Genomic DNA, 24,238 nt, shown 5'->3' on the forward strand with positions numbered 1-24,238 from the left:
TTCAGAAGGAGCCCAAAAGGGCTGAGGGCTCAACCTCTGAGGAGGGTTCAGTCTGGGAGCCCCATCACACAATGACCCAGAGGAGCTCTGCTTTAATTAAAAAAAATTTTTTTTTAGCGTGCACAGGTAGATAGACAGGTTTTGTTTAGGATTTCACTCACTTTACTGGATCCATTGCTAGAAAAATGAGTTTTAAAGGTATCCTTACTAATACCCATGTTTTCAATGTTCTCCCCGGTACATCCCATTAAAATACCTAATTTCATTTCTTCTGTTACGGCCAAGCTAAAACTCTTCAAATGGCTCTATATGTCAGGAGGAAAAGCATATGAAATCCTTCCCTTGGTATTCCAGGCCTCCCTGCTTACCTCATGGGTTGAGGTGGCCTCAGCATTCTAACACAAGATTATCTTGATCTGGATACAGAGCTTGACACTGGGTGTGCTATCACGAGCCACTCATTCAACTGAGCTCCCTCTCTGATTTTGCTCAGCATTGTTCTTGACCTTCTACTCAGCTACCTAAGTCATTCTCTTCCTCTTCTGCACACCTCAAAACCCATAATCCTCCTCCAAAAAACCTTTCTTGATTATTCTATTTCAGCGACCCCTTTGGCGGTCGAACGACCCTTTCACAGGGGTCGGTTGCCTAAGACCATCCTGCATGTCAGATATTTACATGACGATTCATAACAGTAGCAACATTACAGTTATGAAGTAGCAACGAAAATAATTTTATGGTTGGGTCACAACATGAGGAACTGTATTTAAAGGGCCAGAAGGTTGAGAACCACTGTAATCTATTTCATATTGATATGTCACTGAATTCTTTCATGTGTTTGGGTATCTATACTAGTCCCCATTGCATTTTACCCTGTTGACAGTAGTGTTGTGTAGACTGTGCACAGAGTGTTACTATCGCCCCCTGGGAGCATCCGGGAGCACTACAGCAGTAACAGTGACCGCCACCCACCTAGGGAAATGCAAGCGCTCCCATCAACCCCAAATGTAAAATTTCAATGTAATATATGCATTAAGTCAGGAAGGTAAATGCATTTTGGAAATAAATTTCAGCAACATGGATGGAAATAGAAGTGATCTGGTCCTAATGTTACCTTAAGTAGCAACACATGGAAGCTCAGAGTACTTGCTTAAAATCAGGCGATACAGGTTTTAAGCCTGATGCTGCCTTTCACTTTGGGTCTGTCAGCAGGTCATTTTATCCTTTATGATTTTCTTTTTAATAACCGTGATCATACTCCTGTTCTTTGTTCTCTGCACGACACAAAGCACTTTTGCATGTTGTTTAATTTTAGCTTCACCGTGACCCAGGAGGTCACGAGGGCAAGAGAGTATCTGTCAAACAGGAAAACTGAGCTGAGGGACACGCCCCAAATCCTAATGGGATAATTCGACAGGAGGCCCTAAAACTCAAATCTTCTGGCTTCTATTTTCGTGTTCTACACCCATATTCCTAAAAGTATGGTCTATAGTCCCGCCGCAGGGCCATCAGCCGGGCGCTGGTTAAAAATGCAGAAGCTCAGGCTCCACCCGAGACCTGCTTAAGCAGAATCTGCATTTTAACAAGACGCCCAGGGATTTCTATGTACCGTACATTTGGAGAAGTCTGTAATTTATGGAAAGTGTAAACCTCTGAGGTACAAACATGAAAAGGTTTTATTTTTGTTCCTATTGCTGCCATCACATCTTCTCTGTCAAATCTTTCCTACCTTTAAAGCGGTCTCTAGCAGATCTGATAGATTTTTGAGGTTACTTTCTGGTTTTTAAAAGTTTAGTCCACTTTTAAAATTTCAAACTCTGTGGAAGTAAAAGCCCTCAGCCCAGCTGTGCCCTTCAACATTTTTTCCCTATTTATCAACCTGCTTTTAAACCACATATGTGAAACCACTTCAGTGAAACTCAGAGGTAAAAACCATGCACACATATCCAACATAAAATAACTAAGAAATTTCAGTCTTTATTCATTATATTTCACCAGGTTATTGGACCAAGAAAGACATAATAGTTTGGCCAATGAAGGTGATGAAGTATGAGACCATACTTCATTAGGGAGAAACATTTGTTAATCTGTTGTTTTTAATTTTTATTTAAAATTTTTAATATTCCTTGGCTAGCAAGCCAAGAGTTAGATCTATTCACCATGAGCCAAATGATTGCCCTGAGATGTACAAGAACTCCATTAAAGTTCCTGGGGGCTGTGTTCATTAGAATTCTTAGGGGTTGTGTATCACCCAGTTCCAGCCCTATATTATCTCAGACCTCTCTAACTCCTTGTCTTCATCCATGTAATGAAGTTTTATATTGGCTCTCCTGCTCCCTCCTCCGTGTCTTGTTTGTTTTCACTTCAACGTGACAAGAAAAGGCAGCTTTTGTCTTTATTTCTGGTTGGCAGACTTTGTAAATATTCATAGCAGGTTCACTTTCCAGCTACTATTTTGTAATTTGTCATTTTTAAATGAAATCTAATGTGAAAAATAACTCCCAGTTCTCATTTAAATACATTTGAGTTGTTAATCTTAATTTTGGAGGTCATGAGCCAGACAGGAATGACTTGTGAAGACTTTTCCTAGGCTACATCATTCTGAAAAGCAAGGCTGTGTGTGTGTGTGTGGGGGGAGGGGTGGCGGGGCGGGGTGGTGGTGGTAGGGGGCTGTGACACAGTGGGTGAGCAAGTGGATTAGTGAGTAAATGCAAGGACTATTTCCAGAGCATCTGCAGCAGCATTGAGCTAGGCAGTATACCCACTGTCCCACCATATCTTCACAAGGGCACTGTGAGGCAGGTGAAATGATATCCATCTTACAAGCTGGCAACTGAAGCTTAGGAAAAGTTAGCGATTTGCTCCAATTCACCAAGCTAGTAAGTGAAGGAGCCATGAGTCAGAAGTTGCTCTTCTGGTTGTTCGGTAGAAGTTCATAGTGGCTAATGATGGAGTGGTTACCTTTAGAGAGTCTATGTGCTTTTTATTTTAGTAGATTAACTTGTTAAGAAAAAACATTAATAGACCTGGGCTACTTGGAATAGAGCCTGCCGTTCCTGCCCTCGCTTCAACCTGAGGCTGGGAGCTAGCTCATAGGAGCCAGGGGACTGACCCAGTATTTCTTTGGGTTGCCCTTTAAGTTAGTGTTGTCTTTACTGGAGAATACTACCAAACTCTGCCATGATCTGCCTGGACGGAGTTTTTCCCACCATGAAGAAAGCTCTGCTCTGCAGAAATGCGTTCCTTTCCCCTCCTCTGGAAAACTCAACAGAGGCAACTCTTAAGTGACTCCCTGGCTCAGCACCACACAATTAGCAGTTGCCATGCACCCCCTTTGCAGACCTCCCCTGCTTTCCTGAATGACAGCAGGAAACTCACACTCCCATGTAAGGACTGCTTTTCTAAAATTGCTAGTCAGGCAGCTAATCTCTTTGAATTGTGAGTCTTTTTTCTTGATTGTTGCATAAAATTCCGTGTCTCTCCGTTTTCAGCCTGGCGGCTGTGGACAGAGGGCTCCCCGCGCCCCCCCCGCACCCCCCCCCACCACGCAGGCACCTTTCTGCCTTGGGTAGGTGGGGATTGTCCCCAAGTCACAGAGGTGCATGCGGAGGCAAGCCTGAAGCAACTCTTCACCAGCCTCTTAAAAATTTTTGCCAAAATTTAAAACACTATTTGCTTCTGGATATAAAATAAAGGCCCCTTTTTTTTTGAACTCAGTAACACTCATAGTTAGTTGTCTGTTATCTGCCAGGAAAGTTGTAATTAGTCTTCCTATGCAATTTACCATGTGATTTAGGATATGTAGATTTTTTTAAAAGCCAAGGGTAGGGATATTTTTAAATACCGTTGATTTTTGTCCCCTGAGTATAAAAGTAATACATAGTCTTTACAGATAATTTATGAAATGAAAAAAAAATGTGAAGAGAATAAAAGAATAGGTAAAATGATTCTTAATTTTTGATGCATATTTCTTGTTACATTCACCCACATGTATAGATACACAATGTTTGTTGCAAAGCATTTTTAATGGTATTAGTCCTTGGGACTTTAATCCAACCATTTTTTCCTTTTCAGTTCTTTCTTTTTAGCTTCAGAATGGAGGATTACATAATATATACAAAAGAGGGGAAATAAGTCAGTGTTCAGGACCATTTACTATGGAAACACATTGCCTAGATCCTGGTCTTGGCTCTGTCGTTTGCTAGGCTTGGAACCTTTATAAAGTTACTTACAATTCTGTGCCTCAGTTTTCCCATATATAAAATGGGGATAAAATAGTACTTATGTCATTCATAGAATTATTAGAATTAAATAATAAACTGTTAGCTCTTATTATTTTAAAAAATTAGTATAGCATATATAAGGTGAGGAGAATAAAAACAAGCACAACCAACATAGGAAATCTAATATCATTTTGGTGGTGTTTTATTCCTTGATCACATCCCTTTCCCTTTTCTCCCAGAGGTAAGCATTACCCTAAATTATTGTTTATCTTTACACATTTTGAACTTCATATAATTACTGTCATACTAATTTTTACTTAACATTATGTTTGTGAGATTTCTTCAAGGTGACTTTTTTACAATGCCAATAGTGTGTGTGTGTGTGTGTGTGTGTGTGTGTGTATCACTATCTTTTAAAAAAATATATATTTTATTGATTTTTTACAGAGAATAAGGGAGAGGGATAGAGTTAGAAACATCGATGAGAGAGAAACATCGATCAGCTGCCTCCTGCACACCCCCCACTGGGGATGTGCCTGCAACCAAGGTACATGCCCTTGACTGGAATCGAACCCGGGACCCTTCAGTCCTCAGGCCGACGCTCCATCCATTGAGCCAAACTGGTCAGGACTATATCACTATCTTAATATGTGAGCTTAAGTGTGATTTCCATTAAGAATAAATGTGATTGCCGTGACCCATCCCATGTAACATCATTAAACATCCCCCAGTCCTGCAGTAACATAGAAAGTTATCATTCAATTAACCCAAGTCCAAATGCATGTGGCCTACCCACTGCCATCCCAGTAGTAAGCTTCATGGTTCACAAGTCCTGCCCTCCTGTTATGATCTGGGCAACCTGCAGTGCCTATGGATAAGGCAGTTACATACACAGTGGCTCCTTTGGGTGCCTAGTGCTGGATTTTCTGGTACAACAAGTGATTTTTGCTTGTCACTTTCACCTTATCAGCCCATTGTGGGAAGAGCAGCTACACCTCATGGTAGATTTGGGTCTTCAGTTGAAAGGAAGATGTGGCAGCAGCTCCCCTGTCCTCTGAACAGGTCCCAGAGCACAGCACAGAGGGTTCTGTTCACGCCAATGTCTTTGGGCCTCTTTTTGAGGAAGCTTTTTTATGTTTTACCAGAAAATTCATTAACAAGTTCCTTAAAGAGGGAGACTGCTTGTTGTATTTAAATTGTGACTTTTAAATGCTTTTGTTTATATGGTGGTTTTCTTGGCCCTAAAAGCCTTTGTTGTTGTTGTCGTTTTGAATTTAGAATGAGCCATTCTTTCCCCAGCCTTTCTAAAGTACATGGCTTCTGTCAGAGCCCTTTCTCCATCTCATCCGTGTAGCCTATTCATGGAGCTCTTACTCTGGCTTGATAAACTCCTGGAACAAGTGGGTGGTGTCTTATTCATCTGTATATCCATAGTGGCCTTTGTAGCACCCTACATCAGAGATGTTCAGTAAGTAGTTATTAATCATTTACAAAAATATGTTTACTTACCCTACACTTTTGAGAATGCTTTTATAGCATCAAGTTTTCTTGAACCAACAAAGGGAATATATCACTTCCCCAAGGAAGCCCTGGGACACCTGTGTGCATTAGCGTGCCCTCTGTGCCCTGGCACCCCGTGTTGCTTTCTGGATGGTCATGTGGCCGTTTTGCCTGCTGGTCACATCTATCACTTTGCAGAAGAGCAAAAATATTGTTTCCTTGATCAGAGTAAGGATGGAGTGTTATTAGATGGTTATGTCTGGCACTCAGGAATGCTTGAATATAGCTTGGCATCCTGTGAGATTCCCAAGGGCTAACTCAGCTCCAGAAACAAACAGAAAAAAACCCTACTCTAGTGTGAAAAGCTGGGCTTGTGATGATAAACTAATGCAGAAGGTCCTAGTAAATTGGACCAGCGCATGTGATTTAGGCCCAAGGCCTGCGTGGGGCTCTTGCTTCAAATTTTACCACACAGGAGCCAAGAATTAAAACAGCAAAGTTCCTCTTCCCACTTTCTCAAGAAGTACCCAAGGAAATAAATTCTAGCTCAAATTTTCCCTTTCTTCATTACCTTTGTACCCTAACTATTCCACGAAGGCATTTTTATGACCAATAGATTCAGTGTCTAACATCTACTAGGTAAAATTGATTCTCATCTTAAACTTGTTTGCTTAAGGCCTCAGAGTGTCTGCAAAAAGAAGTAAATCTGAATTATCCTTAGTTGTAATTTTAATCTGAACAAAACAAATTTAGTCTTTAAAGGAGGCTGTAGGAAATTCTATTTTGTTTAGTCTATAGTCTGTGACAGATTTCTCAGTTTTTTAAGAAGGAAATCTAATTCCGGTGGATAACATCAGTGCATAAATACCAAGCAAACGTTGGAGGCTGATATAAGCAGAAGGTGGTTGGAAAAATATCATTAGCATGATTGAAAGCATATATGGATTTTATATGGTGTGAAGTAGTTATGAAAGATGTTATATTTTAAGCCTGGAAACGTGGGTGGACTGCCATCTTGACTAGATTTAAAATTAACCACAGTCTTGAGGCTTTAACATGTATATATAATGTGGGAGATGTGTTACAGAAATAGATATAGCAAATGTTGGAGTTTTATCCATTCTACTTTCACTGCTACTTTGTGGCATATAGAAAGAGCTATTTATTGTAATATCAAGGAAATAGAGATGTTACAAGAAAATAGTGTGTGAAATATTTAGTTAATTGAACAAGTTTTGGTTTTATTAATGTGTGTAGAAGTGACATGATGATTACTAATGTATTGTCCCAGAAATTTTTGACAAAATTTCCTTCTCAATTTTTGCTTATTCACTCTCATCAAAATATATATTTTTTGCTATTCATGTCTATGATCTTTGGATATGATAATTTTACAGTGGGACTGGAGAATTGTGGGAACCTGTATGCCATACGTGAAAACATATTCTGTTGCCTTACTCTCTGATTTTATTTCTGAGGGCTCTGAGACACTTGACGTAGCAAGTGAGATGGAAAAAAGCCCTCCCAGTACAAAATAATGTACTCCAAGCCCAGATTGTCTAGGACAGCTTTAACTAGGAACTTTGGAAAACATTGGTTCAAGGTTGGACCTTTCCCAAGATTTTAGCACTATATTTATTTCCTTCCAGTAATTATTTGCATCAATTATATCATATCTTTGGGGCACTTTTGGATTTTAGAAAATAATTATATCATATCTTTGGGGCACTTTTTCTGATTTTAGAAAAATATAGAGAAATATGATTGGATTCTTCACCAAGTCTATAAAATAAATCAGAAGTCCCACCAGAATGAATGATTCTATTTCTCAATATTCTCAGACAGCTGGGATGACTTTTTTTTTGTAAGGCCCAGTATATTAATTAAAAATTTTTTTCTTTACTTTTAAAATTTTTATTAGTTTATTGGGGTGACATTGGTTAACACAATTATATAGGTTTCAAGTGTACAATTTTGTAATACATCATCTGTTGATTGTATTGTGTGTTCACCATCCAAAGTCAAGTCTCCTTTCATCACCATTTATTTCTCCTTTAACCTCTTCTACCTCTCCCCAAGCCCCTTTCCCTCTGGTAATGTTGTCTGTATCTATGAGTTTTTGTTTTTGTTTTTTGCTTAGTCTATTAATAAACCTAAAAAAAATCTTAGTTTTTATTACTATAAAATTATCAGTTAAGATTGATATTTTGCTTATCAGATAGCATTTTCTCCGATATATGCTAAAGGTCAGCTTCAACACTTGGAAACATTATATATCCTTTAAATTTTTTGTTTGTTTCCTAAACACCTAAAGCATTAGGGATGCAAAGGGAAAATTTAGTTTGAGTTTACATGTTAAAGCTAATCAGCAGCATATTTTATGATAAGAAAATAGGTTAATTAATGTGGGAGAATTCAAAGATGGATAATTCATTTCAACAAACATTTTAAGTAGGGCACAATATTGTTTTGCTCTCAGGAATTCTTAGTCTACTAGGGGGAGGAAACTTGTCCATAGTAAAATTACCCAAAATTTGGGAAGACACACACACATCATATGAATAAATAACTAAGAACTACTTGGGAACAAAAAATATTTGAAGAGGAGAAACATAATGAGCTAATAACATCTGTTGACATTTCTTCAGGAACAAATTCTTCAGGAACAAAATTTCATTAAATCAATTACAATTTTTGTTTATATTTTTAAGGAAAATGCTTTCAAAGTCTTTTCAGTAGACTATACTTTTAAAATTTCAAGAAAATATCATTAGTAATTGATTCTATATTTTTATAAATGTACTAATGTAAATAGTCAAGAATGGTGGTGATGGTGGGGGTGGAGGGGTGGTGGAGGTAGAAGAGGGCATAGAGGGGATAAATGGTGATGGAAAAATAAAATAAAATAATTACAAATTAGTGTCAAAATTTATGTTTGTGGGCAGATCAGTATATAGACTAGTAATTATAAGCCTACGTGTATAAAATTACTTATATAATTAGAATTAATTGGAATATGCTTATAGCCTTTGAAAATTCTGTAACTTGTTAACATGAATTACATTATAAATGTGTAAGTTAAACAATTAAAATAAAGTTAAAATTATATTAATTGTCTACATGACAATCTTCTGTTTTATTGAAGAATCTTTAATTTGGCTTCACAAAGGGGGAAATATATGGAATCCATTTAGTATTTTTAATATGGTTTATGTTTTGGGTACTTGTAAAGTACAATGAATGCACAAGGCATGGAGGCATGGAACGGAATGACATACCTCGATGTGGGGTTGGGGGAACAAGAAGAATTATAAACCAAATAACATATATGTATAACCCATAGACATGGGCAACAGGGTAGTGAAGACCTGGAGGGTGGGGGGTGAGTAGGGCCTGGGAGGAGGTGGGTAAAGGGGGAGAAAATGGGAGGTATCTGTACTACTGTCAACAATAAAAAATATTTAAAGTACAATGCAAATCAGGACCAAATTGTCTGTTAAATGCCCCTTTTTTAGTTGATCACAGGACAATTCAATAGATTTATTGACTCAATTACAATTTTGTACTGTCCTAAACAGGTCATCTTCAATGTACTGTTGAGAGGTTTGTATCATAGGTTGCCTGTGTGAGAGTGTATCCCTAAAGTTCCACCAGCTTTATCAACACTTCTGGAGAGTGAATCTTTCAGAATTATATGGTTTCTTATGGTATTTGCTTTGCTTCGTGTTTGTTTTGTTTCTGGTTTGAGGAATCTGTTCAGCAGCATGTTTGTTAGGTCAGCTGGCCCTCAGCACCGCAGTGATACAAAGTCAGGCAAACAGATGGAGAAATTTAATTTTCAGTTAGGAAAGGGTTCCATAGCAACATCGGAGTGAAATATGTGTCTGGTTACATTTACGGGGCTACTGTTGTTGCAAACCAAACATACACATACGTGTGATCTGGAGAGGGAGATTTAAAATACATGCGGCTCATCTATTCTCTTAATGGTTTTTTTCTCTTTTTCAATGGATACTTTTTAAAAAAATTTATTTCAGAAATATTGTGTGTGTGTGTGTACTTAGCAAGTCAGATGGCTTTTGACAAGACTTAAACTTCATTTGGTAAATTAAAAAATGTTCCCCCCTTATTGCTATGCATAGAAATTAGTCTTTCAGAAACCATGTTTAGATTATATATTCAGCAGAAGTGAGCGGGTGTGAAAGCGCGATTCCATGTGGCCTAGGCTGCTGCAGGAAGAGCTGGTGCTAAATATACCACAGTGGGATCTAGGCAGAGCATCAAAGCCTGGTGAGGAACGTGATAAAAATAACAGCTCTGTCCAGCCCCCTCTATCTGAGAGAGAGTCAACCTCAAAGCTCAAATAATTAGTGCATTTTCATCCTCATACTATATTCAGTGATGATTAAAGGGCACAATAGTGATACTGAGGCATGATAAGATACTGAACTACTTCTCAAAACATGAAAAAAAAATTGAACTGTACAATACGTTTAGTGCTTGGGTCTTTTTTATATAATTGCTTGACACTAATAGATAAGCAATGTGTGGTTTATATGCTAACTTTTAGAGATAAAATATTTTTAACTAAATTTTCTTATTTCCCAACCATTTTCATAAATGGATATTTATATGACACCTCATATTTGTATGATCTCTTTTTTTAACTCCTCAAAATATTTTCACTTAAAAAATGTGATCTTTCACACGGTTCTTGGTTTAGAATTTCCTTTAGATATATAAGAAAAGAAAGTTGATTTTAGAAACAAGATCATGCTTTGCAAAAACATTAAATATGAAAAATTCCAGCAAATTGCCAAAGCCTAGATATAGATAGGCTTTCAGTATAGATAATTATATTACTGAGCAAACAATGGATTCATTTGAAAAACAAAACAAAACAAAATACACCTTAGTCATGCTATAGGAACCCTATAAATAGAACCTCAGATTTTAATTTTGGAAATAATCAGTCTTAAAAACCATGTTTTGTAAGATGCCACACGATAAGTCAAATAGCTTCTTAAAGTTTAAATCGGGTATAAATTCAAAATGAAAATGCTATATATATAATTTCTATCTAATACAATTATCCAATATTATGTGTAAAAAAGATGAGCCTGGAATTTTAACAGAGTAGTATTTCAAGACAATTGCTTTATGGATATAGTGTTTACAGTGGTTTATTCTAGTCAAGTAGGCACCTTTTTTACAACATCTTCAGTGTCACAGTCTGTGTGACTTCCATGCCCATCATTGGTTGAGGCAGAACTTTCACTCCTCTTCCCATTTAGTTAAAGTAGTTCTGCCATAGAATTGAGTAAATTTTATTCTGACATTTGAGATTAGGTGTATGATATCTGTCACCAAAATCATTTCAACAGTTCCTTCTCTTTTTTTTTATAGAAATGTACCATTTTATTACAAAGATTCACACACACACACACACACACAGTCCCCAAAAATAGCATCTCAAAAAGGAAACTACCAATTCCCACCTGCAGAATGGGGGAGCGAGAGGGGTGAGAGGTCAGAGAGTGTGGGTTTCTTAACTCGCTTGGGGCCAGTGTGAAGATGTAACAGAACCAATCTAAATGTAAAGAACAGGGAGTTCCTGAAGACCCAGCCATTCCTAGAATGCTCAATATGGGCATCTTTCCAAAGCCACGAGGCAGGAATTTGGCATTTCGGAATTTTGTTCTATGGATGTTTAAGAGAATAGAATCCCTTCCACCCAGAACTGCACCCTTTATGGTTCAAAATTAAGAATTGGGGAAGGATGGCAGGGCAGCTATTATAAGAGCGTGCCCAGCACGTGTGCCCTGGGCTCATGGCCCTGGTTCCTGTCTAGTCCCTGGGGATATTTATATTTAATATGTTTTTATATAAATACACAGAAATAGGAAATATAAAATCTGAGGGGTTACAGGAGGAAGGTGGGGCACTTTGCAAGAAGCCAGAACTGGAGAGGACTGCTCAGGCCAATTTGACCTCCTCTTTAACCCCTTTGGCCTCTTGCTTGTCCTCCTTGCTTTTCTCCTCTTCTGTGACTTCTTTCTTCTCTTCTGGGTCTTTCTCTTTTTCATCCTCAGTTTTGACTCTCTTGGCTTTTTTGAAGTTGGAAGAGTTCTTGCGGCCACCTTCTCCCTCCTCATCAGAGTCGGAGAACTCTTCCTCACAGGCAGTTCGTTTGTCAGAGGAACAGATCGAAATGCGCTTGTCAGGGTCTTCCTCATCCTCATCCCCACTCTCTGGAATGGCGTCCTCAGGAATCGCCTGCATTTGGACCCCAGGTGCATGGGGCCGCATTCTCAGGTTCTCAGACAGTCGCTGTTTGATCTTCTCCAGGTACTCATTTGTGTTCTGGTTAGTCATATTGGAAGGACTGATGTGAAGTTTGAAATCTGGCCCAAAGTATTCAAAGTAGTCGTTGTATGGAAGCTCATTAGGGATCTCTGTGTCCAGGGCGACAGGTGTTTCATATCTCCAGCATCGGGCAACATGACGAATGGTGTAGCCACCTCCTGCCAGCATGAGCATAGGCAGGTTAAAGCTCTTCACAAATTCCACACACTTGGCATGCCCTTTGATGGTCAGATTGAAGCAACCTAACCGATCCCCAGACAGGGAGTCAGAGCAACACTGTAAGACGACTGCACTGGGTTGAAACATCACCATCACTTTGGTTATGACCGGCTTGAAAATGGCCTCATAGGACTTGTCATCAATCCCATCTCGAAGCGGGTAGTTAACAGCATAATACTTGCCTTTGCCAGCCCCAATATCCCGTAGATCCGCAGTTCCTGGGAAGTACTCTCCATATTTATGAAAGGATACAGTCATGACCCGGTCTGTGGTATAGAAGGCCTCTTCCACGCCATCGCCATGGTGAATATCAATGTCAATATACAGCACCCTCTGGTGATACTTTAGCAGTTCCAGGATGGCCAAGACGATATCGTTGACGTAACAGAAGCCAGATGCCTCAGACTTCTTTGCATGGTGCAGGCCCCCAGCCCAATTCACAGCGATGTCAGTCTGCTGCTTATTAAGTTTCACAGCACTTGCCACAGAGCCACCAGTAGATAACTGACAGAACTCAAACAGGCCATCAGATACCGGACAGTCTTCACCAACGTTGAATCTCTGCATCTGCTTGCTGTATTCAGACATGTTATCTGGGCGGATGGAGCGCAAGAATTTCATGCAATCATCGCTGTGAGACTTGGTCATCTCCTCAGTATTGGCTTTGTGAGGACGATAGATTTTCATTTTTCGGTAGAGACCATAGTTACGTAGCAAATTGTGAGTCATGTGGATTCGGTGAGGTTTCATTGGGTGGCCTTGTCCATAATAGTAATTTCCAACATCCCCATTGTCGTAGTAGTAACATACTTTCCTCCGGGTGCCCTGAGTCTGCGCCATCTTGCTCGCCTGCTGTCGCTCCGGCCTGTCGTCTGTCTCAACAGTTCCTTCTTACTTATCTTTGGATACAGTTGTTCCCCAGCATAAAAATGCTATGGAAGATAACGCATTTTGATCTCGAATAGTGAAATCTTTAGCCTCTTGACCAAGGTTTACTTAGTGATCTCCCAGGCTTCATGCTAAGACAACAGAGGGTCTTTATGGTTTAGTTTGGTGTGATCCAATGAACTGAGTCAGACAGGTCGTGTTTGAATTCCAGCTCTGTAACTGTTTAGTTAAATCCAGCTATTTAGTTTTAGGAAACTAAAACTCGGAGAGTAATAAGTAACTTTAAAAGTAACTTGACCAAAGAGGTAGAGCTAAGATTTAAATTCAGATTATCTGAGTGTGGCACTGGCAAAACTTGGTTTAGAAAGCATATGTATTCATATATAACTTTCAAAAATAAGCAGATATTCAGAATATGTGATTTTGCAACACATTTATATTAGTGACTTAAAGGCAAGGTTATAAAACTTATATGTAAATTATCTAAAATATAACTCTGTCTATTCTTTTAGTAACCAGAAAATTAGACAAAATCCTGAATCTGATATGTATATGCTTAAAATCTTTGTACATTATTTAAACATCCAACAATTTTATCCCCTCCCCTAAAAAACACCCCGCAAATAACCAAAGAAAGTATGTTTTCACGAAAGAAAATTAAATCATCTCTGAATTGGGAAAATGAGATATTTAAATTTGAAACGATTATAATTTTTGTAGCACTCTTTTATCCACAGCTTCAGTATTCAGGCCTTTCGTTTCTATAACTGAGAAAATGCTATTTGTATGATTTAGCTGTTTGATTTTCATTCTGAATATGTATTTGTCTGAGTACAAAAAAGAAGAATAAATTAATAATTCATAAGCTAAAAAGCATTTTTATATTATCCAATTTGATCCTAAAGACAACTCTATGAGATAAGTAGGACAGTGCTGAGAAATCTAACATTTGAGAGGTTGAGGTACCGGGAAATGTAATGGTCTAGAGCTGGCCGTTGAATGAGTCAACCTAATTTTAAATCTAACGTTTGCCACAGTTCTTTAAAATGCAAATAATCTTTAAATCTTTAAAATGTAGTTAATAATACCTGCTTCTTGACTTGATTATGAGGATTACATAAAATAATATATGTCAGATGGTAAGTTTTCAGGCAGACACAAGGGCAGTATGTGTAGGGTCTCTTCACAGATTCCAGGGGTGGGGAACCTCTTTTCTATTAAGGGCCATTTGGATATTTATAACATCATTCAAGGGCCATACAAAATTATGAACTTAAAAATTAGCCTGCTATATTTGGTCAAACAGTTAATTAACTCACCCCTAATGCTTGGCAAGGCCAGACCAAATGACTTCATGGGCTTTATATGGCCCGCGGGCCGGACGTTCCCCACCCCTCCAGCACCATAAGCACTGAGAGGTACATAGTTACTGCTTTTAGCTCAGGGTGAGCCAGGGACTGGCTTCTTTCACTTAGCATAATGTTTTCAAGGCTCATTCATGTTGTAACATGTGTTAACTACGTGACTAAATAATATGCCATTGTGTGGATCACCACACAATGTTTATTCATTCATTGGTTGATGGATATTTGGGTTGGTTTCACATTTTAGCTATGATTTGAATAATGTTCCTCTGAACATTTGTGGGCAGGTTTTTGTGTGGATATGTATTTTTAATTCTCTCGGTCTTTACCTAGGAGGGGAATTTCTGGATCACATGGTTATTTTATGTTTAACATTTTGAAGAACAGCCAAACTCTGTATCAAAGTGGCCTCATTATTTTACAGTTCAACCAGCAATGTATGATGATTCTAATGTCCACTTCCTCATCAACACTTGTTATTGCCTGTCTTTGTTATTATAGCCATCCTAAGCAGATGTGAAGTGCTGTCTCACTGCGATTTTGATTTGCATTTCCCTAATGACTAATGATGTTGAGCATCTTTTCATGTGCTCATTGCCATTTGTGTAAAGTTTTTGGAAAAATGTCTATTCAAATCCTTTGCCCACTTAAAAAGTTTTTATTCATTTAAACAGTTTTAGATTTACAGAAAAATTGCTCAGATTGTGCAGAGAATTCCCTTAAACACCACAACCAGTTTCCCTATTATTAACATCTCACATAAGTATGGTACTCAAGGTACAATTAATGAGCCAATATTGATGCACTATTATTGACTTTATACTTATTTAGGTTTTTTTGGATTTTTCCCTGATGTTGCCTTTCTGTTCCAGGATCTCATCTTGGATATCATACCACATGTAGTCGTCATATCTCTTTAGGCTCCTCTTTACTGTGACAGTTTCTTAAACTTTTCTTGTTTTTAATGATTTTAACAGTTTTGAGGAGTACTGGTCAGAAATTTTATTAAATGCCATTCTTCTGGAATATTTTGGATGTTTTTCCCACGATTAGACTGGAGTTACGGTTTTTTGGGTTGAAGATCACAGTGCTATACTATGATTTTCATAATATATCAAGGGTACATACTATCAACATGTCTAATATGTTGATGTTGGCCTTGAACACCTGATGTGGTAGTGTTTGCCAGGTTTCTCCATTATAAAGTCACTCTTCCCGCACCCTTTCCATAGTCTAATAGCCACTATGAGCAGCTCATCGTTAAGAAGTAGGGAGATAGGCTCCATCTCCTCGAGAGTGGAGCACCTTCATAAATTAATTGGAATCCTTCTGCAAAGAGATTTGTCTCTTTCTATTCATTCAAAAAATTTTCAATTATTTATTTATATTGGTATGTGATATTTATTTCACACTTTGGGTTATAATCTAATAATACTTTATCTTATTCCAGTTTGGGCTATTGGGAACTCTTATATTTGGTTCCTGTGTCCCTTTGAGATAGGTCTATCATGGTGGCTTTTTATAACCACTTCCTTCCTTTCTGGCACCACTAGGTCCTCCAGGCTCATCTTATATATTTCCTTCCCCAGTCCTAGCATCAGCCATTTCCCAAGGAGTACTGGTCCCTTTTATTAGAAAATGACATTAGAAACCAAGCTGTGGTCACGAGGTGTGCTCATTGCTAGTAGGGTGTCCTTGCTTCTAGGCCTGACAGAGCAAGGAAGTATATAGCACATATAATAACCTGTTTTATACACATATTCCTGTACATAGAGGAATATGTAACCATCTGTATCTATATTAAGCTAAACATGAGTTCATACTAATGTCTCCCACTCTAATCCATTACCACAGATCACTCTATTCTCTTCTCCTTGCTTATCTGTAAACTTACACCTATGGCTTCTATCAACTATCCATTTACTTAATTGTCTAAGTCATATATATATCAGAGATAACTTTCTCAATAGTATAGTACTAATGTACAGTTTCTTTTGCCTTTAGTTTGATAGGCGCCACTTGTTCCCAAAGTCAATTTAGCTTAGCACCCTTTTTCTGCTCCCACGTCAATGAGGTTGTTTTACACATTTGTAATGCCGTTATATTGTTTTGTCATATTCTGCATTTCATTCTAGAATTCACCTGACTTCCTAAATGATTTTTTAAAATTTGCATACGTTAAGATTCACTCTTTATAAAATAAAGTTCAGTGGGTTTTGACAAATGAATAATGTCATGTATGCTAACTACAATTACAGTATCATAGAAAATAGCTTTACTAACCTAAAAAAGTTCTTGTGTTTTACTTATTCAACCCTTTTGCTTCTTCTCAAACCCTTGGCATCTATTGATCTTTTTGTCTCTCTAGTTTTGCCTTTAGAGAATGTCATACAATTGCAATGTAGGTAGCCTCTTCACACTGGCTTCTTTCACTTAGCAATATGCATTTTAAATTCATCCCTTTTCATAGCTTAATAGTTTATTTCTTTTTATCACTAAATGCTATTCTATTGTATAGGATTTGCTTATCTAGTGATATTGAAGGATACCTTGATTGCTTCCAGTTTTTGATGATTATGAATACATCTGCTATAAACATCTGTATGCAGGTTTTTATGTTGGCATAAGTTTTCAGCTCAATTGCATAATACCTAGCAGCATGATTGCTGAATCACATGGTAAGACTATGTTTAGCTTTGTAAAAACCTGCCAAACTTGTCATTTTGCATTCTCATTAGCAACGAGTGAGAGTCTTTGTTGCTCTGCATCTTCACCAGCATTTGGTACTATCAACGTTTTGGATTTCAGTTATGCTAATAGGTGTATATAGCATCTTATTATAGTTATAATTTGCAATTCTCCAGCAACAAATAATGTTGAACATTTTTTATGTCTACTTTATATCTGTATGTTTTCTTTGGTGAGGTGCCTGGTCAGATCTTTTGCTCATTTTAAGATTGGGTTATTTGTCTTTTTATTGTTAAGTTGTAACAGTTACTTATATATTCTCGTATGTAATGCCCTTGTCAGATATATGATTTACAAATATTTTTTCCTATTGTGTGAGTCTTTCACTTTTTGATTTTGTCCTTTGAAACACAAACATTTTTACTATTGATGAACTCCAATTGTTTTACTTTTGTCACTTGTATTTTTGGGATCATATCTAAGAAAGTATTTTCTAATCTATATTTTATCCTAATAGTCTTATAGTTTTAGCTCTTAGGTGTGTTATCCATTTTGAATTAATTTTTGTATATGGCTTGAAGTAGGAGTCCAGCTTCATTCTTTTGCAATGCATGTGTTCACTTACCCCAGCACCATTTGTTAAAAAGGCTATTCTTTCCCCCGCGGAATTGTTCCGGTACCCTTGTCAAAAGTCAATTGATCATAAATGTAAGGGTTTGTTTCTGGACTCTCAGTTCTGTTTCATCAATCTATATGTCTATCTTCATGCTAGTATCACTGTTTTAATTAATGCAACTTGGTAATACGTTTTGAAATCAGCTATATGAGTTACTCACCTTTGTTCTGCCTTTCAACAATTGTTTTGGCTATTCTATATCCCTTGCATTTCCATGTGAGATTTACAAATATTTTAATCTTTGAAATTTATATTTTAATTGTTTTCTTCTTTTTTACCCTTCCATGCAGCGTTAATGTATATTTGCTCCTGCCCTTTCTTCCCAATGACTTACTTGGGCCCCTTTCTGTGGACCAATCAACTAGCTGTTAATTAATCCTATTGGAAATATCAGCTGATTAAATCTGGGCCTTGCAGTGATTTTACCCAGGGAGGATTTGTTTATAGTGATATTTGGCTTTTTTTTTCTTCCCCACTTTTCCTTCTCTAATTAGTGGAAAGTCTGTAGCCCTCCACTTACCCCAATATCGTTTTAATTCAATTTCTTCATACATTTCTATAGATCCCACTTCCCTCAAATATGCTGCTAAAATGATTTCCCTATATTCAGAAAATTCTATACATTAGGGCAAGATTAATTATCCAAAGTATAGTTATGATCATATTATTTTTCCTGTTTAAAAAGGTTTTGAGACATGGATGAATCTCAGAAACATTATGTTGAGTTAAGAAGGCACACACAAAAGAGAACCTACTGAATGACTGCATTTTCATGAAGTCCAAGACAAGGCAAAGCTAATCAATGGGAGTAAAATTAAAAACATTGGTTGCCACTGGGAGGATAGGAAGGGAATAAATTTGAATGAGACAAGAGGGAATTTTCTAGGGTAATTGGGTTACGTGTTACATGGGTCTAGACTTTTGTCACAACTCATTGAACTGGACAGTGAAGATCTGTGCATTTTCTGTATAGAATTATATACTTCAATTTTTCTAAAGTAAAAGATAAAATATAAACTTTTAATGATTCCCCATTGCCTTTAGCTCAAACACCTTCATTTTTCATTTAGGGTCTTTGAAAATACGATGTCTACCTAATTTTCCAAGTTTCTCTTTCAGGCCCTGTGACCCAGCAAAATAGAATTGTCTCTCTTCTTCACATGCACTGTGTTTTTCCACTTTTGTGTCTTTGCTCTCACTTTACCCTCAGTAATGAATGTCGTGCAATAGCTCATTGCAATCACCATTGGCAAAATTATCTTTCCTCAAATTCCATGTCAAAAGCCATCCCTTTTCTAAACACCTACCCTCATAGCATTTTGTATTTCTCTTATGGCATTCTTGACTTTTCCTTGATTTTAGTGTAATTATTTATATTGCTATGCTTATAGATGCCTGATACTGTTTATGAACATCCTATTCCTACTTCAGCCCATAAGTTCCATGAAAGGCAAGACTTACATTTGCCTCATTTCTATAATCCACAGGACCTAGAAAAACATTTATTGAATAGATGGAGATGGACTGATAGAAAGATGGATGGATGAGCTAATTGGAAGGGATGGACAGTGGTGAATATTGGGAAGGAGTAGCCATCTCAGCATCTTTCAAAACCTCTAACATACCCTGCGTCCTACTTGTCAGGTATAATGAATGAGATGAAATATGACAAAAGATAAATAAAATGTTGGTAGCTCTTAGCCAAGTCCTGAGTGTATAAATGTATCCATGCAAATATGGAAAACATGACAGCTCCTGGAATGATTTTTAAACAGTTTTGTGCAGTCATTTTCTCCATTATAATCCTCTAGCTCCTAGGGGTTATGATGTCCTCATCCTGGCAGTGCCTTCAGACTTTGTCCTCAGGCAGTAATTCCCAACCAAGGCATCTGGCACATTGATGGGCCCAGAGGTGACACTTAGTTGGTTTTGCTAATAGGGCAAACAAGCTCCCCTTGACAAGAGGCGGTGATTTACAATGCTCAGGGAGTTTGCTGACGCTGAAGCAAGCAAAGATCTGGTGGTTATACAGTCATTGGACATGAAAGCCTGGCTCAGGCTCAAGAGATGCAAGCTTTCAGGAGGGGCTGGTGCATCATGGGTCCTGGGAATCTGTATGTGAGTGGGAACGCAACATCACCTGACACTGGCAAACCTTCCATACGAAACTTAACAAACCAAAGCCAACATCTTCCTCTTCCCCCTTTAAAACTGTATTTCATGACCCTGGCCAGTGTGGCTCAGTTCACCTTTTCGATTCCTGGTCAAGGCATATACCCAGGTTGCGTGTTTGATGCATGAGAGAGGCAACCAGTTAATGTTTCTCTCCCACATCGATGTTTCTCTCCCCCCCCCTAAAATCAATTAAAATTTATTTTATGGAGGAATCCAGGAAAGGTGGTGGGAAGCTTTTAAGTCCTTAAAAAGAAAGAGTAGCCAAAGAATATTTGGCAGGAAAAGGAGTATTTATGACTTTCATCATGAGCTTATAAAGATTTAATCTATATTTTTTCCTGAGATTTTACATACAATCTGTCAAGACAAGCCAGTTCTTTATGGCTTTCCACCATTCCCTGGCATACCTATTCTTTTCATGGGTCAGGAGGACCTTGATAGCAAAAGGAATAATGTTTTAGCCTCATTTTTGATAGCAAAAGGAATAATGTTTTAGCCTCATTTTTCCCTTCCCAAATAGGCCACATTAGCAGGGGCCGGGGGGGGGGGGAGGGGAGGGGGGGGACTAGAGAAATTTGAATGTTTGTTCAAAATCTCAGAATACTTGTATCTGCTTTAATCAATAGAGGAGGTGCATTTACTGACAGCAAGAGAGAGAAGAATGAGCCCCTCCATTCCTGTAGTATGGCTAATTATATTATATATTATATACTAGAGGCCTGGTGGGGTCCCTCGGCCTGGCCAGCAATTGGGGCCAATGGTGGGGGGGGTGGCCAGCTTAGGGGAGGGACTGCAGGAGGTTGGCCGGCTGGCCGGGGATAGGACTGTGGGAGGTTGGCCAGGACCCCCCTCCCTGCATGGGGGACGATAGGGAGGGCTGGCCGGCTGGGGAGAGGGGCCATGGTAGGTTGGTCAACCAGGGGAGGTTGGCTGTAGGAACGCACTGACCACCACGGGGCAGCTCCTGCGTTGAGCGTCTGCTCCCTGGTGGTCAGTGTGCATCATAGCAATTGGTCGACTGGTTGTTCAGTCACTTAGGCTTTTATATATAAAGATACAAGAGGCCCGGTGCATGAAATTGGTGCACGGGTAGGGTCCCTAGGCCTGGCCAACAATCAGGGCCAATCAGGGCCTTCCAGCTGCCAGCCAGGGCCTTCCTTCCCCAGCTGCCTGCTGCAGACTGGGACCTTCCTTTGTTCCATGCCACACCCTGGTGGTCAGTGCATATCATAGCGAGCGATCAAACTACTGGTCTCCTGGTCGAACTCTCAAGGGGGCACTTTGCATATTAGCCTTTTATGTATATAGTTTACTCAGGGGATAAGTAAATATGTTCTTACTATTTAAAAAAATGTAATTCTTAGTCACATAGATGAGATACCTAGAAATATCTCTGTTTCCCTCATCCTCTTTAAACTTAACGCTCCTTCCTCCCGAGAGGTAATAACCATTATCAGATTTGTATTTGTTCTTTTGGATCTTTTCTTGACTTTTACATCATATTTGCACATTTAGAAATGCATTGTCCTTTTGGTTCTTCATTATGCATTTTAGAATCAGCTTGCCAAGTTTCATAAAACATTACATGGGATTTTGGAATTGTACTGAATTTATTAATTAATTTGGAAATGATTTATTTAAGATAATAAAGCTTCCTATTAATGAATAGAGTTCTTTAAAAATTCTTAAAGGTTGTTTTATACTTTCTATGCAATGGTCTTACACATCTTTCATTATGTTTTTTCCTGGTATCTTTTATAGTCTTATACTATTTTAATTTACATTTAAAAACTGTTTGTTGCTGGCATTCTGAAATAAAAATGCTTTTTTCAGTGTTGGTCTTTTAGCCAACAAAATTGCTGAAATCTTTATGAATTTTGTCACATGTATATAGGTTCTCAAGAGTCTGCTTTGCAGGAAATCATACTGTCTGTAAAATATTACTGGTTTTGTGTCTTTATTTCCATTATTTCTATCTTTCATTCCTTTTTCTTACCTGACTATTCTGACAAGAATTTCTAGTACACTGTGGAGGAGAAGTAGTAATAATGACCATCCTTATCCTCTTTTTTATTTTTAAAGGCAGTGCAACTAATATGTCACTATAAGCTGTGATGTTTCCTGTAGGTTTTTGATAAATTTCTCTTATCAGGCTAAAGAAGTTTCTTATATTTCCAGTTATATAAATGAGTGTTGAATTTGATTGAATATTTTTCTGTAGCTAATGAGATGAGCATATAGTTTTTCTCCTTTAATATTTATATCAAAATATTGCTTTAATATATTTTCTAATGTTGAGCTATTTATATATTCCTCGAAGAATCTATTTTATATCTATATGTTTTTATGCATTGTTGGATATTTTATTCAGCAATGTTTAATGGAATTGGGAACTAGACTTTGAAAGCTGTCTAAAGTAACTTGTGGCTCCTGATTCTCTATTTTATTTTCAAGGACTCTCTGGTTTGTATAAAACTTAGGGAAGGATGTGTACATTATACTTTTTCCTCCTGGGAAAACTTAAAACACTAAATGACCAATCTAATAGCACACATTGGAAAGATGAGATACCTAGGAATACCTCTGTGCATCTCACAGAGATCTTGAAAACAGAGTTAAGTGGAGTGGTTTTCCAACTCTGTCATTTACTAGTTTATAAACCCAATGTTCCTCCGTAACCTGGAGATCATAGTAGTCCCTATCTCATGTCTTGTTAGAGATTAAAAGCAAAAATGCACCTGAAGTGCTTTGCACATGGTAAATCATTTATTAAATTCATTTTATTTTTTTCAACAAACAATTATTGCACACCTACCATGTGTTCTATGAATTGAGGATATAGCAGAAAATAAGACAAGAAGTGCTTGTTTTCAATAAATTTATGTTCTGGTAGCAAGGGATAGATAATAAAAGCATACAAAAGAAAATGGAAAACCAGTGAAGGATTTCCAGAATGGGCATGACATGACGTGGTTTATATTTTAAAGAGATCACTTGGGTGCTCTGTGGAGAATAAACTAGACAGTAGGAGGCGAAAGTAGAGGCTGTTACAATCTTCAGTGCAAGTAACTAAAGATAATGGCTGGGACTAAGGTGGTAACAGCAGATTTGGTGAGAAACGGGTGGACTTGGAATATATTTCGGAAATATAATCAGTGGGATTTGCTGGTAGATTAGCTGCATAGGTGAATGGTGGGTTTTTTTAAGCTTGCATTTTATAGTTATTTGTGGCTACTATAGAGGAATGGGTGTGGCAAAAGAGAACAGTTCAGGATGCCTCCTACTTTTGGGGCCATCCTTTTTACTGAAATCATAATATCTAAGGGAGGAACAGATATTTTCTTTTTCTTTTTTAAATTTTTATTTGTTATCTCAGAGAGGAAGGGAGAGGGAGAAAGAGCTAGAAACATCAATGATGAGAATTATTGATTGGTTGCCTCCGGCACGCCCCCTACTGGGGATGGAGCCTACAACCCAGGCATGTGCCCTGACCTCCTGGATCATAAGTCAAGGCTCCACCACGAGCCATGCAGGCCGGGCAGGAGGAACAGATATTTTCCCAAGGAGAAACAAGAGTTGATCATTAATAAAAATTGTTACCATTATGCTCAATCTTTGGATTATATTCTGAGCCTCGTTGCTTTCTTCTCTTCTGATGAGCCAAAATATTTTTAATTTGCATAAATAAGTAAACTTTATTTAACTTTCGTTAAAAATAAATATAAAATATAAGTAGCTATATTTTTGACAAATCAATTTTCTCTTTTTAGTTTCAGTGATTGTTTTTATAATATGAAGCCATTGCATAGTATGTAAAGTACATTTTTTTTTACTAAAAGAAAACACATGTAAGGTAAACATGTGCATCATTAATTACCATTACCCTAGCTAAGCATTGTGAATGTGAATCGTATTTACTGTTAGCACCTGTCAAGTAAAACATTGTCATTAAATTTCTACAAAATATATAAAATTATTTCTATATGTGGTAATTTTTTATAGTAATTCCTGAAAATGTCACATAAAAATTTATTTCCTCCATAAAACTTTAAGTATGAAAACATATATCACAGGCAGAGCAGCCATTCTGACATTCAGGCAAACCTGATATGCTGTATTTACTTTCTTCAGTAGTTCTG

At 37.7% G+C, this 24,238-nt stretch overlaps 1 protein-coding gene and 1 pseudogene across 1 annotated transcript in view; one reads left to right on the forward strand and one right to left on the reverse strand.

The window, feature by feature from the left end:
• Positions 1 to 24,238, forward strand: part of NRCAM (neuronal cell adhesion molecule) — a 233,960-nt gene that overhangs the window by 48,205 nt on the left and 161,517 nt on the right. The gene's annotated exons all lie outside the window — the stretch shown is intronic.
• On the reverse strand, positions 11,587 to 13,185 carry LOC102435908 (annotated as a pseudogene).

This window comes from Myotis lucifugus, unplaced genomic scaffold, assembly GCF_000147115.1.
Source record: "Myotis lucifugus unplaced genomic scaffold, Myoluc2.0 scaffold_18, whole genome shotgun sequence".
NCBI lineage: Eukaryota > Metazoa > Chordata > Mammalia > Chiroptera > Vespertilionidae > Myotis > Myotis lucifugus.